This window comes from Vulpes vulpes, chromosome 4 (genome assembly GCF_048418805.1).
Source record: "Vulpes vulpes isolate BD-2025 chromosome 4, VulVul3, whole genome shotgun sequence".
NCBI lineage: Eukaryota > Metazoa > Chordata > Mammalia > Carnivora > Canidae > Vulpes > Vulpes vulpes.
Window position 1 is genome coordinate 16,503,602 of NC_132783.1, and position 19,293 is coordinate 16,522,894.

A 19,293-nucleotide genomic window follows, 5' to 3' on the forward strand; every position below is an offset into this window, starting at 1 on the left:
GTGTCAAGCAGTGATGCAAGTAGTGAATGTACTGAAGCTAGGAGATATTGCTGGGACCAACAGCAGCTGACACCCCAGAACTGATAACAAGCAGAACCACAGGAGGTCTGCAGGGACCCAAAACCAATTAACTTCATTTAAAAAGGGAAGGATGTTGGCAGCAAAGTATCAGACTCTTCAGACATGACTCCTCTATATCTGACCACTTAAAAAAGGCAACTGTTTTCAAAGGCTCTGTCTGATTGATCAAACAGAACCGAGATCCTTCACTGCTTGATCATAAGAAGCAGTAAGTGCTGAGAGCTGACCCAGACCAGACCAAGGCCTTATCTCAACTGCGTGCCCACAAACTGACTTTGCGTTTGTTCACTTCCTACAACTGTTATCTTGTATATTGTGTGGTTTGTCTTCTGTCCTGCTTGGCGTGCTATGTAACAGGGCAAGATTTTTTTGTTGTTGTTGTTAAGATTTTATTTATTCATGAGAGACACACAGAGAGAGAGAGAGGCAGAGACACAGGCAGAGGGAGAAGTAGGCTCCATGTAGCAAGCCCGACATGGGACTCAATCCCAGGCCTCCAGGATCATACCCTGGGTTGAAGGTGGTGTTAAACCACTGAGCCACTTGGGCTGCCCCAAGGGCAAGTTTAATCACATGGTGAAATACCATTGAGTTTAGAATCCTGCACCTGCTTTGTACTTGTGATTTAACTTTCCTGTATGATTGAATAAAGTTGACACTGTGGAAAGACACAACTCATGTGTGTGCCTTCATAGTGTGGTCATGACACTCGATTAACATTTTCTGTTTGGTGAGACATTATTCTGGTTTCCTTTCATTCTATGTCCATAGTTTCACAGGACTCCTTGAGTATATTTAAAATGGTGATTTAAAATTTTTGTCTAGTTAGTCCAATACCCAGGATATTCTAGGAACATTTTCTTTTAAAGTCTCCTCCCACCTATGAATAGGTCATACTTTCTTTTTTCTTTGCATGTCTTCTAATTTTTTGTTGAAAACTGGGCATTTTGAATATTATTATCTAATAGCTCTGGAAATCAGATTCTCACTCCCCTGTGTTGTTGCTGTTTATTGTGGGTTGTTTTTTATTTGTTTAGTGACTTTTCTAAACTATTTTCATAAAGTCTATATTCTTTGTTATGTATGAGCACTGAAATCTGTGTTCTGCTAACTTTGTGGTCAGCTAGTGTTTAATAGAGTTCCCTTAAACCTTCGGAACCAAAAAAAAAAAAAAAGAGGGGAGGTGGGGAAGATGCCCTGTCTTTACACATTGTCTCTGTTTTGGGGCACTGTTCAACAACTTAACCAGACTATTTACAACTCTGCCTTGGCCTTCACTTGTGCTTGGTGTAAAGCCTGAAGATGAGCCAAAGATAACAGCTTAAGGTTCTCTTAGGCCTTTTCTGAGCATATGTCCAGCCCTGAGCATGTACAAGGCCTCTTTGATTATTTGACACAAGCAGGAGCTTTTAAAAGCTCTCATTCCCTCACATATCTCCTTTCCCAGCCTTTTTGATCTGTCCTTTGTCTTGACTATAAACCCTTGCCCCAGGCTGCTGTGGTTGGTACTTTTGCCTTTGTATATTTTCTACAAACACCTTCCCGGAAGCCACCCTAGCCCTGGGAATATTCCAAAGCAGGCAGAACAATGGCAAACCCTTGTGCTGGTCCTACAAGCAGCAGCCAAACAGGTTGAAACCCACAGCCACAATTATTTGAAAATAAGGTCTATATTGCTCCCTTTGGCACCACCAACCATTTCAGGCTGCCATCCCCACAGCCACCACTGATGTAGGAGTGAGGACAATGAGCAAGAACTTAAAATGCTGGAGCACTCCTGCTACAGTGCAGCAAGTTGCTTCTTCATTAAACTTTCCCGTTGGAGAAGTTTCCAGAGTTTTAAAAAAGTTAATTATGGCCATTTTTTGCTAGTTTATTAGTTGCTTTTGCAGAATTACAAAGCTCTGGAATTCTCTAATCTGCCTAATCAGTGATGTCACCATATTAGTATAGTCACTTTTTAAAAACAGTTTGAGTCGCCTCCAAAAACTTATTAACATGTTACTATATGACTCAGTAATTTCTATTCCAGATATATACCTGAGAGAAATGAAAGCACAGGACCACAAAAACTTATACGTGAATGTTCACAGTAGCATTATCCAAAATAGTACCCTCTCTCAAATGGAAACAATCCAAATGTCCATCACTAATGAAATGGATAAGCAAAATGTGATATATCTACACAATAAATACTATTCAACCATAAAAAAGAATGCAGTACTGATACATGCTAAAGCATAAGTGAATACTGAAAACATGCTAAATGAAAGAAATCAGACAAAAAAAGGACACATATTGCATGATTCCATTTCTATGAAATGTCTAGAATAGTCAAATCCATAGAGACACAAAGGAGATTAGCGGGTGCCAGGGGTTTGGGAGAAGGAAGTATGGGGAGTGACTGCTAATATGTATGGAGTTCCATTTATGGGAGATGAAATGTTCTGGAAATGGGTAATAGCAATGTTGTACAAGTTTGTGAATATACTGAAAGTCTCTGAATTGTATACTTTAAAATATTGAATTTTATGGTATATGATTATATACCAAATTTTTTCTTATAAGTAGTAGTGTCTTATCCAAATTATTTCTTCTGGATATATTATAGAGCTCTTAGATACCATAAGTGGGATGGAGATAGATGATGATAGATAGATAGATAGATAGATAGATAGATAGATAGATAGATAATCTCCCAAGGTATTTCCTGAGTGATAGTGTTATTTATAAGGAATATATTCCAAGGATGTATTTTCAAGGTGAGACTAGTTCGTGTGCATTTTGTTTTCTTTTTCAGGGACCAACAATTTTTCTTATGCCCAAGTTAATATCCTAAAATATATTGCACCATTCAAACATATGGAATTAGATAATTTATAAATACAAAAAATTGAATCTAATAACTAATCATCATATTTATATAAAACAAGCCAAAGAAGCTGTTCCTATGATAATAACATTGTATTTTTATACCTATGAGGTATTTTATTTGTTGATGGACTTGCTATAATATATTTTAACATTGGATTTTTTAAACCAAATATTAACAAATCATCTTTATGTTTAACACTAAGAACATTGGAAACTTTCCCTCTCACATAAAATTAAATTATTTACCTTATGGTAAATAATATGGTAAATAGAAGTACTCAAAAAAAAAAAATAAAAAAATAAAAAATAAAAAATAAAAAAAATAGAAGTACTCAGTCCCAATATTTTTTTCACATGCTAATTACACTGTGTACCAAACAGAGTGTGGACTTTACACCAGAATGTCTACCAAAAGTTTCAGCACCTTTTGTAACCTCTTTCATAAGAACTAAATAGAAAATGAAGATATGTCATTCTTGACTAACACCACATGGATTTTTTTGAGTCTAGAAATGAAACAAGGACTAAATTATAGAAAAGTATACTTTTTAGAGAGAAATATTTGATTCTAGTACTACAGTAAGTGAATCATTTGCCCTAAAACACTACTAACAAATACTACTATGAGTATTTGTAACAAAGATTTAGGGAGAAAACAAACAACGTTTACTGTAAAGAAAAATAATGGCTCTTATATAAGAAATATGAAAGAAATAAGAAAAATGCTCTAACATTATGACTTTTTATTAAGCACCCTGAAGATTAGTATATTTTGAAAGCCTATTCTCATTGATAAATTATTTCTAATCTTTACATTCCTATCAAATATACATACATGCGCTGTTATGAATTGAATGTTTCTGCCCCCAAGATCTTATGTTGACAATTTAATGCCCAATGTGATGGAATTAAGAGATGGGGCCTTTGGGAGGTAATTAGAATTAGATAAGGTCATAGGCTGGAGCCATCATCATGGGATTAGTGCCCTTTTAAGAAGAGATAAAGAGTGAGTTTGTCCAAGGAAAGATCAATTTACACATGAACTGAATAAAGCTTCTTACTAAACCTGCAAAATTCCTTATAACAATTTGACTAATATTTCTTTACAAGGCACCTATACCTAATGATGTACTTGTTACTGTGTCCATAGTTACTGTAGAAGACTCTGAATTCCTCTTAAAAGATGTCTTAGGAGACTCTTATTAGAGCAATTAATACTACTTATTGTATATCTCACAGTGTTTAAAATCATGTTGTAATTACTTAGTGGTTTGAAATTGGTAAATTCAGGGTTAATTTTTAAACAAATACTCAGTGACAAAAAGAAAGCAGGTTTATTTTAGAGCAAGCATTCAAGTTTTTGATAATACAGTCTTCTGGTTCTGTCAGAGTTTGCCTGATGCATTCCATGTAGACAGACAACTCTAGCAGGCATAAGCAGGTGCTATTTGTGACATCTAGTAGGATTAATTCTTTGTAGTTTAACAAGCACAAGACATATTATGCATTAAATCCACTCAATGTCAGTCTCCTAAAGAATTATTTAGCTTATATAAGACATAATCTGTTGCTAACAGACATAAAATAATAATTATTATTAGGCAGGAAAGTGTTGTAACCTTCTGACCAAGACCTTGTTGACATTTTAGCTTCTTGCATGAATTGAACTTGTCAAGTTTATATAGTCAGTGTTTGCACTGATTTCATTTCACATGTGTTATTGCAAAGCTTAGGTTGTATTTTTCCAACAAAGTGTAAAAAAGCCTGTCAAATAATATGGAAAATCCTGGAAGGACATGTTCTGGATACTCATGACAGACAGGTCAAAATAATAGTTTGTCTTGGTCTCATCTTAGTACTGTAAAATTTAGGACCAAAAGGAAAGGCTTTTTATAATAGTATTTAAAACTACCTTTTGTCTTGCTTTGGCTGATATTAATGATTCAACATATTTGAGAAAGAAGCCACACAGTACATTCTGTAGCTTTACTGAGCCAGCAGTATGCTCAGAATATTTCTCTTGTGTAAAAACATAGCAAATACAGATACTGATTGTGATTGAATTAAAGTCTGACAGACCTGCAGTCTTCAAGAACATGTGACTGACCACTACTTACCTTTGGTATATTACATACAGAATATGCTTCAAGTACTGTTTAAATGAAGAGAAATCTCCCAGTGTACAACGGTGTTATATTTAATACAAATCCTCTAGGGTAGAGGCTAAGCCATTGGATCACTATCAAGAACAGAATGTTTTTAGATTTGATGAATGTTCTGACCAAGTGTAGGATTCCACATGAAACCCAAGATATTGGATAGGACTGACCAGCAAAAAAAAAAAATGAATTCTCTATCAAAACCAGGAATTAATTAAGTGAATGAATATGAAATAGCTTTAAAGATTAAGGATTTCATTTAAAAAGCCTTCTTACTAATAGGCACAATGCAATTGATAGTTTCCATACATTAATTATCCTTCTATGTAGTTATGCCAAATAACTAAATGGTCTTGTGATTTTGAAAATGCTACTGGTTATACTCTTGTCATAATCAGAAGCTATACTATTTTCCTATTAAATTCTATACACATTGTTTGTAACCATAATACTAAGTGTGTTTTCCAATTATTTAAGGATTTGTTCTTTATTTTGATTTACCATTGTGTCTCATCTTTTCTGTTGATTTACAGTTGTCAGAGTTGAACTACAAAGCAGCTAGGACATCATGATAAATGGGAATATGCATGCAATAAATAGCAGACTAAAATGATGCATCTGTTTTAGAGATCTACTCTACCACTTGGCTAGTTTCATTTCCTGAGTAAATAACTATAATTTTCTTATTATAAACCTTACTGAACTCATGTTCAGGCAGCTGTGAATTTCTAGAGTTGCTCCACTGAGGGATGGTTTATTAACCATTTAATATGCCTTCTGTACTAAATTTCCATGGCCACAGAAAAAGTTCTAACAACACAACTATTACTATAATGTTCAAGTTTTAAAACTCAATTCTGAAGGCAGTCACAAGAGTTTGCTGTTCTAAAATTGTTAACATTTGTCCTTAGCTTGATTTTGAATTATATAGGTCATCTTTAAATACTCACTAATTTTTCTGAATAATAAAATTTAAGGTTAATCTAGTTTGTATACAGTATTCTTATATACTCCCATCTGTAATATGGAATTGATAGGTAAATGAAAACAGGATAGGATTTAAAAATGGCACACATGTCTTATACTCCTACTTATGAATGCTGCCCAAAAGATTGGAGTAGGTCTTCTTTTTTTTCTAACTTGTAATTTTTTTTCATGTAAGAAAATGTGCATGCAGATATTCATGTATGTGTTATATCTCAGGTGCTTGCATCCTATTAGAAAACTGAATTTGAATAAAATTATTAAGTACTATTAAATATTTTTGCAATTATGATAAATTTCATGTACCATGCAGATAGTATGCAAGCCAAGAGCATCTTTATTATGAACACCAGAGGATTTTAGAAGTAATTTATGCCTTCAATTAGTGACTTATGTGTGTTAATAGCTCAATTTCCTCTTCATACTAATTTCCATAAATTGTCACACTTATTCAAAGATTTAATCAGAAAGAGTCCTGTCATCCTAGTACTCTGCTTTTCCTCATGTTGTATTTTAGTCATTCTCACAGATCAACACTAATCAACAATTATCGTTCTCTACAATCTGAAATACAGCAAAGTTGGCTGAAAATGAAACATCTGATATAGAACTATACAAAACCATTTCAAAAGACCAGAATAGGTAGATGGCCTCATATTGCTTGAGCTACTAATTAAGTCAACTTACTTCAGAACAATGTGGGATATCATAGCAAAAATTCAAAATAACATGTATGCAGATTACAAACGTTTAACTAGCAATCAAATTGATTTCAAAAGCTTTTAAATGTAATTTTATTTTATTTTTTTTTTTTAATTTTTATTTATGATAGTCACACACAGAGAGAGAGAGAGAGAGAGGCAGAGACACAGGCAGAGGGAGAAGCAGGCTCCATGCTCCGGGAGCCTGACGTGGGACTCGATCCCGGGTCTCCAGGATCGCGCCCTGGGCCAAAGGCAGGCGCCAAACCGCTGCGCCACCCAGGGATCCCTAATTTTATTTTATTAGAAAGATATGCCTACTAAAATTTTTACCTAATTTATTATTTCCTTTTTTATTCTAGGAAAATAGGTATGTCATATTAAGTGATTGCTTTCACTGAAAATTCAAGATTATTTTAATCAACTTGAAATTCTTCTTTCTAAGGAGAGATCATTACCAACACCAAGGAAATACAAACGATTTTAAAAACATATTATGAATAGCTACATGCCAATAAATTAGGCAATCTAGAAGAAATGGACGCATTTCTAGAAAACCACAAACTACCAAAACTGGAACTGGAAGAAATAGAAAAACTGAACAGGCCAATAACCAGGAAGGAAATTGAAGCAGTCATCAAAAACCTCCCAAGACACAAAAGTCCAGGGCCAGATGGCTTCCCTGGGGAATTCTATCAAACGTTTAAAAAAGAAACCATACCTATTCTACTAAAGCTGTTTGGAAAGATAGAAAGAGATGGAGTACTTCCAAATTCGTTCTATGAGGCCAGCATCACCTTAATTCCAAAACCAGACAAAGACCCCACCAAAAAGGAGAATTATGCACCAATATCCCTGATGAACATGGATGCAAAAATTCTCAACAAGATACTAGCCAATAGGATACAACGGTACATTAAGAAGATTATTCACCATGACCAAGTAGGATTTATCCCCAGGATGCAAGGCTGTTTCAACACTTGTAAAACAATCAATGTGATTCATCATATCAGTAAGAGAAAAAACAAGAACCATATGATCTTCTCCATAGATGCAGAGGAAGCATTTGACAAAATACAGAATCCATTCCTGATCAAAACTCTTCAGAGTGTAGGGATAGAGAGAACATTCCTCAGCATCTTAAAAGCCATCTATGAAAAGCCCACAGCAAATATCACTCTCAATGGGGAAGCACTGGGAGCCTTTCCCCTAAGATCAGGAACAAGACAGGGATGTCCACTCTCACCACTGCTATTAAACATAGTACTAGAAGTCCTAGCCTCAGCAATCAGACAACAAAAAGACATAAAAGGTATTCAAATTGGCAAAGAAGAAGTCAAACTCTCCCTCTTCACCGATGACATGATACTCTACATAGAAAACCCAAAAGACTCTACCCCATGATTGCTAGAATTCATACAGCAATTTGGCAGTGGGGCAGGATACAAAATCAATGCCCAGAAGTCAGTGGCATTTCTATACACTAACAATGAGACTGAAGAACGAGAAATTAAGGAGTCAATCCCATTTACAATTGCACCCAAAAGCTTAAGATACCTAGGAATAAACCTAACCAAAGAGGTAAAGGATCTATACCTTAAAAACTATAGAACACTTTTGAAAGAAATTGAGGAAGACACAAAGAGATGGAAAAATATTCAATGTTCATGGATTGAAAGAATTAATATTGTGAAAATGTCAATGTTACCAGGGCAATTTACATGTTTAATGCAATCCCTATCAAAATACTATGGACTTTCTTCAGAGAGTTGGAACAAATTATTTTAAGATTTGTGTGGAATCAGAAAAGACCCCAAATAGCCAGGGGAATTGTAAAAAAGAATACCATAGCTGGGGGCATCACAATGCCAGATTTCAGGTTGTACTACAAAGCTGTGGTCATTAAGACAGTGTGGTACTGGCACAAAGACAGACACATAGATTAATGGAACAGAATAGAAAATCCCGAAGTGGACCCTCAACTTTATGGTCAACTAATATTCGAGAAAGCAGGAAAGACTATCCACTGGAAGAGAGACAGTTTCTTCAATAAATGGTACTGGGAAAATTGGACATCCACATGCAGAAGAATGAAACTAGACCACTCTCTTACACCATACACAAAGATAAACTCAAAATGGATGAAAGATCTAAATGTGAGTCAAGATTCCATCAAAATCCTAGAGGAGAACACAGGCAACACCCTTTTTGAACTCAACCACAGTAATTTCTTGCAAGATACATCCATGAAGGCAAAAGAAACAAAAGCAAAAATGAACTATTGGGATTTCATCAAGATAAGAAGCTTTTGCACAGTAAAGGATACAGTCAACAGCCTACAGAATGGGAGAAGATATTTGCAAATGACGTATCAGATAAAGGGCTAGTTTCCAAGATCTATAAAGAACTTATTAAACTCAACACCAGAGCAACAAACAATCCAATCATGAAATGGGCAAAAGACATGAAGAGAAATCTCACAGAGGAAGACATGGACATGGCCAACATGCACATGAGAAAATGCTCTGCATCACTTGCCATCAGGGAAATACAAATCAAAACCACAATGAGATTCCACCTCACACCAGTGAGAATGGGGAAAATTAACAAGGCAGGAAACCACAAATGTTGGAGAGGATGCGGAGAAAAGGGAACACTCTTGCACTGTTGGTGGGAATGTGAACTGGTGCAGCCACTCTGGAAAACTGTGTGGAAGTTCCTCAAAGAGTTAAAAATAGACCTGCCCTATGACCCAGCAATTGCACTGCTGGGGATTTACCCCAAAGATACAGATGCAATGAAATGCTGGGATACCTGCACCCCGATGTTTCTAGCAGCAATGTCCACAATAGCCAAACTGTGGAAGGAGCCTCGGTGTCCATCGAAAGATGAATGGATAAAGAAGATGTGATCTATGTATACAATGGAATATTACTCAGCCATTAGAAACGACAAATACCCACCATTTGCTTCGACATGGATGGAACTGGAGGGTATTATGCTCAGTGAAATAAATCAGTCGGAGAAGGACAAAAATTATATGGTCTCATTCATTTGGAGAATATAAAAAATAGTGAAAGGGAATAAAGGGGAAAGGAGAAAAATGAGTGGGAAATATCAGAAAGGGAGACAGAACATGAAAGACTCCTAACTCTGGGAAATGAACTAGGGATGGTGGAAGGGGAGGTGGGAGGGGGGTGGGGGTGACTGGGTGGCGGGCACTTGATGGGATGAGCACTGGGTGTTATTCTGTATGTTGGCAAATTGAACGCCAATAAAAAATAAATTTATTAAAAAAAAGAAATTCTTTCTAAAAGCAATATACATATCAAAGCAACCTTCGGGGACATAATACACTATAAACAAATCCTATTCCACAGTCTACTGTGGAAAATTATTTCTTCTAGGCTAATTTTGTACACTAAATTTAGTTATTCTAAAAGTGCACAATTACATATTTATTGTACAATATATTGATAGATTTAAGTGAAAATAAGTATACATGTTTACTTTAGAAACAATTGCATATCATAGTTTAATTACTTATTTGATCTTTTCAATCATTTTAAAATAAACATCTCAAAACTCATTTACATAACATCCATCACAGTTCCTTATTTATTTTATTCTAAGTAATTAAAAAACATTTTATCTTTGAGGTTTTGAAAAATATGTTAGATTAATAGGTTAGGAAACATCTGAGATTTTTTTAAATAAAAGTAATTCAACTTGTTGGAATTCAGTTTTTCAAAAGCACTTTTAAACATCTTTTTGCCCCAGGGTCCCTGCACTTCAGTTTTCTATTTACGTAACTGGGCCGTTTACATCAACTGCATGAAATAAAAATAAATATGCTGTATCCTAAAAACAAAACTAAACAATATGGAAGCCCCTTAACATTTATCATAAGTTGAAAATATAAGAATAAGTATACTCATAATCTGAATAATAAGCTCTGGATGACTATGACTTCTAAGTGGTTTTCCTCCTATTTTTACCAATCATATTGAGGAACAATCATATCCTCCTAAGAAAGGGCTGATTGTCCTTTGCCATAGCAACAAGTGACTACCAGAACCAAGTTTTTAAATATTCCATCAAATAAATAAAAACTCAATCTGTCACCAAACCTCTGAAAAGCCAGCCAATCAGTGACAAGCAGCTGTTTCTAAAGTCAGCGAACTAGCAGCAGCCTCACCGAAGTGCATGTATTTACACAAGTCATTAGTGATAGTCTTATTCAAATAACCATTTTTGTAGCTTAAAAAAAAAAAAAGATCAACCAATCCCTAAATTCTACTGCTACTTCTGAAAGTCCATCAATCCTTGAACACCACAATTCCCAACCCCCTAGGCAAAATTAGCTCTCTGCTTTCTCGGAAAAACCGTGCCTGGGACAGTTGGGTGGCTCAGTCAGTTAAACAATCAACACTTGATTTTGTCTTAGGTCATGATCTCAGGGTTATGAGATCAAGTCCCATGTCAGACTCCTTGCTGGCTATGGAAACTATTTACGATTTTCTCTCTTACCCTCCCACTTTAAAAAAAAAAAAAAAAAAAAAAGAGTTCAACTTTGCTTGATTTAACAAGCAGTGAGTACATTTAGATTTTGTGTTAGATATTGAATGATTATCTTTCTTACACCATAATTAAGACAGGTCAATGTGAAAAGCAGTAGCATTATCCTCTTTAGAGATGAATAAACGCTTAAATAAGTAAAGGCATTTCTTTTTCTCAATTAACAAGAAGGAGGAACCAGTAGGGATCAACAAAGTGATCAAAGGCTCAGGTATCATTGCTCACATCTTAGGGGAAAAAAACAGGAAAACAGATTTGGGTCAGGTGGCTAACAGTGACTACAACGATAGTATAGCAGTCAAGAGTTCCGTTTCTGTAATTACTTCCTCTGGGTTAGATTTTTTGTTCTGCAACTTATTAGTGGCATGACATTGGATAAATTATTTAACCTTTCCCTAAACCTTAGTTTTGTCTGTCTTTTCTCTGTCTCTACAGAGAACTGCAATAGGAATAAAATTATATAATACCCACAAGGTAAAACAGTAACTGAGTAAAATATCAGTATCATTATTACTATATAAATGTACATATATGTTCACTGCTATTGGTTTTTCATGAAAAGTAGCATCACAGGTAATAGTAACTTTGGTGAGTTTTCTACACAGAAAAGATAGAAGAGCAAACAAGGTATATTGTTGCCCTGCCAAAATTGACTTAACAATTTTTAAAAACCTGAGAAAAAAATTGCACCAGATGATGTTGATAAAAAGAATAAGATTGTTTGCATTTTAATTTTAGCTGTCTTTGACTTTAAGCTGCAAGTTTTCATTTTTAAAGAAATCTAGTCTAAACATGGTGAAAATTATTGACTAGTCTAACTTCCAACAACACACACACACACACACACACACACACACATTTGATGAAAGTTCATGAACCTTGGCAAAACTTTTGTTGAACCTCCCTGAGTTTCAGGTTTATTTGAAACTGGAACCAGGTGAGTCTCAGATTTTGTTATGAATGTTTCACAAAGTTCTAAAAAAAACATGATTTACGCAACAAGTAGGATTTGATCCCTACCTATTGCTGTCTCCTTCAAAATTTCTCAGAGCTTAAAAAAAAAAATTCTCAGAGCTTATGTCTGACTTTTTATGCTTTATACAGTAATTTTCAGGCGAAATTCTCCTTATATATTTTTATAAAGTTTATTGTTAGGAACAGAGATAATACATTCTTATTCAGTAAGAAAAATACCTTCCCATGGTAAGAATTTTCATTGACAACTCCCAGAAATTCACTCTTTCTTGGAGAAGGGTATAATTGCACAGGGATTTCTTCCTCATAAATAAACTTAGATGCAAGTATAGTTTTGCTTACTGCTTTTTCAGTTTTCCAATGTACACATATTAATCTCAAATTGGTGAGCTTCAGTTGAATAGTTACTTCTTACATATGTTCTATACATAATGATCTTAATGTTCTATACTGACATGTCATTTCTTGTTTTAATACATACCAAAAAATAGTAACAAAAATGACATGATATATATTTTAATTTGTTCAGTACTATTGTTATATATGACCCAAGCCAAAACATTTATTTATTTTTATACTAATTCATCTTTTTATATCAGTGAAAACAAATCAGTGACAAAATTCCTGTGAATACAGATTTCATAATTATATCAAGTGGGTACTGAAATGTTAATGGGTTATAAAATTCCCCTTTTCTAGGTAATAGGGCATAGAGAAGACAGTATGCTAAGTAATTTGTCATGGATTCAATGGGTACTTCTACCATTGTAAAATGCATGGTGAACAAGACAGATCATGTAAAGGCCCTTGAAAGGCCTGCAGTGTAACATATATGTAAGAAAATAAATCAGTGAGGGCAAAATTGTATAATATAAATTCAATTAAATACTAAGAAAAAATCATCCAAAAGCAAGAAGAAACTTTTTTACTTCTTCTCTGTCTTATTACAAGTGTGTGCCTGTATTCATTTATTTATTTCTTAAATGATACTTTCTATAGCTTTGTACTGAAAGAAATAACGATAGAAAAATTATCAAAAACATGAAGCTCAATGAAGTCCCACATGGTGAACATTCCCATGTAACAAGAAGTAAGATACAAATAGAATCCTATCAGTATGTTAAAATGTCTTGAGCTCCCTTCTAATCACTACCCATCCCATGTTTGAAGAGTAGAAACTGATCTAATGAAACAGATTTGTTTTATGTGGTTTTTGAAATGTACATATGTAAAAATCATACAGCAAAGACTCTTCTTGCATCTTATTTCTTTCACTTACCATTACATTTTTAAAGTTCATTGATCTTTGAAATAGAAGTTATTTTCTTACTTTCACTGGTGTATAAAATTCCACAATTTCTTTATCTATCCTATTGTTGGTACACATTTTGGCTATCTCTAATACAAATTCTTATGAATTTCTATTGTGTATGTATGGAGAGTAGAACTGCTATGTCATAAGATATGCATATATTCAGCTTAGAGAATACTGCTGTACAATGGATTGATTAAATCAGTGTTACCAATTTACACTTTCACTAACACTGTATGAACATACCTATTATTCTGTGTTCTTTCTTTTCATCTAAGCTTGTCTTATAGGTACCTAGTAATAGCTTACCATTTTTAATTCGAGCCCCCTTTCATGTTTGTTGGGCAAAGACTGTGCCTTGTTTTATTAGATTGGTTGTCCTTTAAAATTATTTTAGGAGAACTTCATATATTCTGAATATGAGTCCTTTGCCAGAAATATGAATTGCCAATATCTCCTTATTCTATGTGATTTGCCACTTCACTCTCTTAATGTCATTTTCTGATAATTGAAAGTATTTGACTTTTTTAAGGTAGTCTAAGTAATTATTTCCTTTTTTAGAAAACAATATTTTCTCTTCTAGCAAGCTTTTCTATATCCTATTTATTTTGTTTTGCTTAGGTCAAACAATACATAATGCTCTGATATTTTAAGCATGTCAGGAGCTAGTTTGTGACTTCTAGGCAATTAACAAAAAGACTAAAGTGCATTTAGGAGAGAAATATAATTAACATTGTGTTTTACATATATCAGTGATACTGACTGAAATGGATTTAGGGGTGAGAGCCTTACTGCACGTAGATCACAATGAGAGACTATAACCACTCATGTGAGAGGTAATATGCTTACAAAAGACAGTAGCAGGGAAATAAGAAGTGAAATAATTCCAGAATTTAGACAATTAAATAGAATAACTTGGTGGTGACTAAGGAAAGAGAAAAGAGAAATCATGAATGTTGGCTATCTGCCTTGGGTGATTAGATAGCAATATCATTAACTAAGGATCAGAGACTATATTTTGATGAGTACATTTGATGAAAATTAGTTTAACTTAAGCTATATTGAGTTTGAAATGCTTATGGGATGTATATGAAATACAGATCTGGGTTAATTGTTTTTTCTTCTTTCTGTCCCTCTTCATTTTCTTTTTTTTTTTTATAAATTTATTTTTTATTGGTGTTCAATTTGCCAACATATAGAATAACACCCAGTGCTCATCCCGTCAAGTGCCCACCTCAGTGCCCGTCACCCAGTCACCCCCACCCCCCGCCCACCTCCCCTTCCACCACCCCTAGTTCGTTTCCCAGAGTTAGGAGTCTTTCATGTTACCTCTTCATTTTCTATTTTTTAAAGCATTAACACATAATAAATTGGTAACAAGACCAAAAAACAATAAAAATACATCTGTTTCATTCTTCTACCCATTCATATAATCAAATATGAAACTAAGTGACAGCTCACTGACCCAGAATCCTACTGCTTAATTGTCATTCCTGGTGCCCATGTGGCCCACATTTACTTAAGTCTTCTTCATGGATAATCAGATTCAGGATCCTTGATCCAAAAATAAGTCCTGTTTCCACATAGTTCTTGAGGCTCAATAATCAGAAAATCTTGGTAACTTTCATCTACTGGACTGCCTATGTCCTCATTCCTTTGTTTCTGGTCTATTCTGTTCCCAGGTCCATCTAGGTCTGTGGCCACTCCATGAATCTGTTCCCATACAGTTCACTGTCAGCCTTGTTCTCATTTTTCTCCTCTGGGGGAAGAGGCTTCTCTCTCTTATGTATAGACCTTTTTGAAGTCATAATTAAGTATTGGCTGATAAATAGATCCTTGAAATTGCCCCTGTCTACTGTTTACAAACCTCCACATTGAGCATTCAATGTCTTTTTTGTGTAACTCATTTCACTAACTTGTTACTTGTTTGGACCCTTTAGGCATTTTGGTTTGCTACGCCAACAAAATAAATGCTTTTTTTTAAAAAAAAAAAAAGGAACACTGTAGCCTAGACTATAAGTTTAGAGAAAACTATCCAGCATAATTAGTATGTGAGTTATTCAGTAACTCCGTTGATGCTGATGCATTGAGCAAAAACTGAATGAAGCCACACAGGAGGAGTCAGATTCAATTAGTTCTGAAAAAATAGTTATCCTCGAGAGAAACCCAATTTACTCACTGTAATAAGAATAAATATACTTCTTGACACTTGAAAAGGTTCTACAAAAGAGAAACAAAATAAGAGAACTGGAAGAATCTGAATACCCCTGCTTAGGGATATTTTGGTGAAAAGTGTTGAAGGAAATGATAAATAGTTGCTTGTAATTTAGCATTATGACACCCTGGCTAAGATGTTATATAGTAGGTCTTTCCATCAAATCTTGGAAAGAAATCAGACCCTAGATTTTCCTATATTTCACATTTCACCTCATTCGACCCCCAACCATACAAAGAGCAAAACGATTTCCTGTGATGTCAGCATCACATATGTTACCACCCAGCTTGACTCTAGGGTGCTCACATACGGGGCTGCCACAGAACGCTGTGCAGCTCATGCCTACGCCACTCTAGATGCACTACTTGCCACCATAAAAATGAGCAGTCAGCAGCCTTGCCAGTGTGAATTAACTCACACTTTTAAGAAGCAAAATCAAACGGGCACCTGCGTGACTCAGTGGTTGAGTGCCTGCCTTCAGCCCAGGGCATGATCCCGGGATCCTGGGATCGAGTCCCGCATCAGGCTCCCTGCTTGGAGCCTGCTTCTCCCTCTGCCTCTGTCTTTGCCTCTCTCTGTGTGTCTCTCATGAATAAGTAAATAAAATATTTTTAAAAAATCAAACTCTGAAGAAACAAAATCAAACTCTGAAAATCTTCTACAGGGTTTTCATTTTTATGTCTGAGGATATAATCTGTCATTGGTTATAATATAATAAGAGACACTTCAGATGAGAGTTTAGGCCACTTTAGCTAGTAACACTCCTTTCTTAATTTCCTACCCCCAGTTTGTACTTCCTTGACTTTAGCATTTTATTCATGTTTCAATTAACAGTCATGAGAACTTAGAAACAGAAAAGCTTATTGCCTCCTCCACTAACCCAAATGACAAGCTCTCGTTTGCTTTCTCAAGAAACAGTTTCTCCTGGTCTCTGGAAACACTCCCAGCCAATATTCCCTCTGTGTCTCATAACAAAGCCACCATCGCAGCCCAGGCAGCTATGCTCTCAAAGGTTTTTCAGTAGGTTCAGTCTGGTTGGGAGGCAGTGCCTGCCATCTGACCTTTGTATTGCACATATACACAAGCTAGATGGAGAAACAAGGTGGGCAGAGCTGAGAACTGGGTCACGAGAAGGAAGAGAAAGAGACAAAAACAGAGTCTGGTTTCCAAAGAACCCTAACACTATTTAGTTTGGCTTTCAGACATGGCAACTTAGCAACAGGAAATGTCAGCTTATTAAAGACTTCACATGGCATCATCAGACGACAGCCATCAGACCCCTTGGCAAGGTTCCCAAGATCACACTGAGGGGAGAAAAACAATATGAATGTCTATATTTCCTTTCTGAGAGAGGAGTTTACTAGGCTGGTTCATTTGGCAAGCTGTTAACAAAACTAATTTGATTGCATTGGCAAGGATAAGGGGATGCGTAAGGAGATATCTCAGCTCTTATGCCAGCTTTGAATTCCAATGATTACCCTGTACTCTGTTGACCTGATGTCACTGATGAGATAGAGGTGGCCTGGGTTGGCGATTGCAAAAACATCACCAAAAGAAAAAACTGCTGATTAAAGTTGGCCATATGCATGTGTAAAGAAAAAGTCTTTTCTGTCAGAAGCAGGCTAGAGCCAGAGCCACCCTCAGGCCTACTATTTTGGGGGTCAAATTTCAAAAAAGATGCATGCATCATGCTTGTCACAACTGGGAATATACCACTTGTGTTATCATTACACTGTACAACTTTGCTCTTAAAATTACTGGCTGAAGCCCTTCCTATCAGGGGATAGATCTTACTTACCTAAAGTTCAGAGCCTGTTGAAGTATTTGTTGCATTAATAGAACTTTAATTTCTTCTTGCCCAAAGGGAAAAGAAGAAGGACACTCACCTCTGGTACTGATTACATGGCACTAGTTATATGTATTTCATCCCCTGGAAAGGAAGGGAACACTGAAGGAGAGACACACTGAAAGTTCCATGAACATCACTATTGACTCATCTGTGTGCTTTTGTTTCCCTTGGCATATTTGATTAACAGCTTCACTAACCAGTATCTATAGTCTCTGAAGTTTTGTTGCTACTAAAACCCATAGCTAAACATAAAAGAGCAAATAGAAATCAATATACTCTGTTTTCACTAAGATTTTTAGGATATTCCCCAAACAACTTCCTCACTCATTACAAAATGAGGAAGTTGCCTTCGCCTTCAACACCCATGCTGGTATCCTTTATTCTTGGCATCTATCTATCCCTTCTAATTATGCAATCCTTAAAATGCCAGGTCAGGCAGATTTAGTCACTGAGAAAGCCCAGAGGGATCTGCTAGAGACAGATAGAATAAAAGGGCATCTGTGGCTAAGCAGGGACTCATGACCTCAATTTCATCCCAGATGCTTGCAAAGCTTCTTCATACCTAGTGAACCACAATGAACAGTGGGACAATTGTCAATTTCTCAAAGAAGCTCAACTCTGCGGTCCTTGGTTATTGTTTCCAAAGATATCCTAGATTCTAGACCACACTTGAAAATATGGTCCTTTCCTCCAAGGAAAATATATTTTCTTTATTTTATATATGTTCACCTGTCTCAGGCTACTACCCAGTGCTATAATGATAACTACCACTCTAACTTTGCTCAAATACTCACTACTGCATTCTGTTAGTATAGAATAGGTGATAAGTTAAAAATCTAAGATATATTGAAATAGGTGATTCATTTAATGGCATGAGTCATATTAATATTGCTCATTCAACCAGCAGTACTTATATAACTCATGCTACATGTGCAAGTCACTATGCACAGCAAGAAAGAAGATAAGAAATGCACTAGTACGTTTCCAGGCATTATTTAAGGGAATACATATATTTTATTTTAACAAGCCAAACTACTTTACTGAAAGTTAAAACTGACACTTATTCTTCATGTGGTGCAATCCATACATGGGTATATAAATCAAGGCTTTTTTTATAACTAACAGAAACAATTTCGTGATAATTTCAATCAGAAAAAGTAATTAAAGTACATTGTGTAGCTCACGCAACTTCTAGGAAGGTCAGAGAACTAGGTTAAGAGGCTATTTGCATAATCAGAATTGACACCATAATGCAGAACTGTCCAGTAAAGCCATCATTGTTGCTATCACCAAATAGGCCCTTGGGTTGTCTTTAGAACTTCAGCTACTATTGGCCCTGGAAACTAAAGGGTTTCCTCTTCCCATAGCAAAATGAATTTTACATGGCACCTATTTCTTTTAGTCATTGATCCTAAATCAAACTTTGGGGTGAGAGTATCTGATTGACAGATCCTAATTCAGGTGCACACATCCTAACTGCACATGCAACAGTTCTGTCTTGAAGTTAGGAGAAGGATATTGCCAAAATTTAAAGATAGAGAAAGAATAATTATTTTATTTTTTGC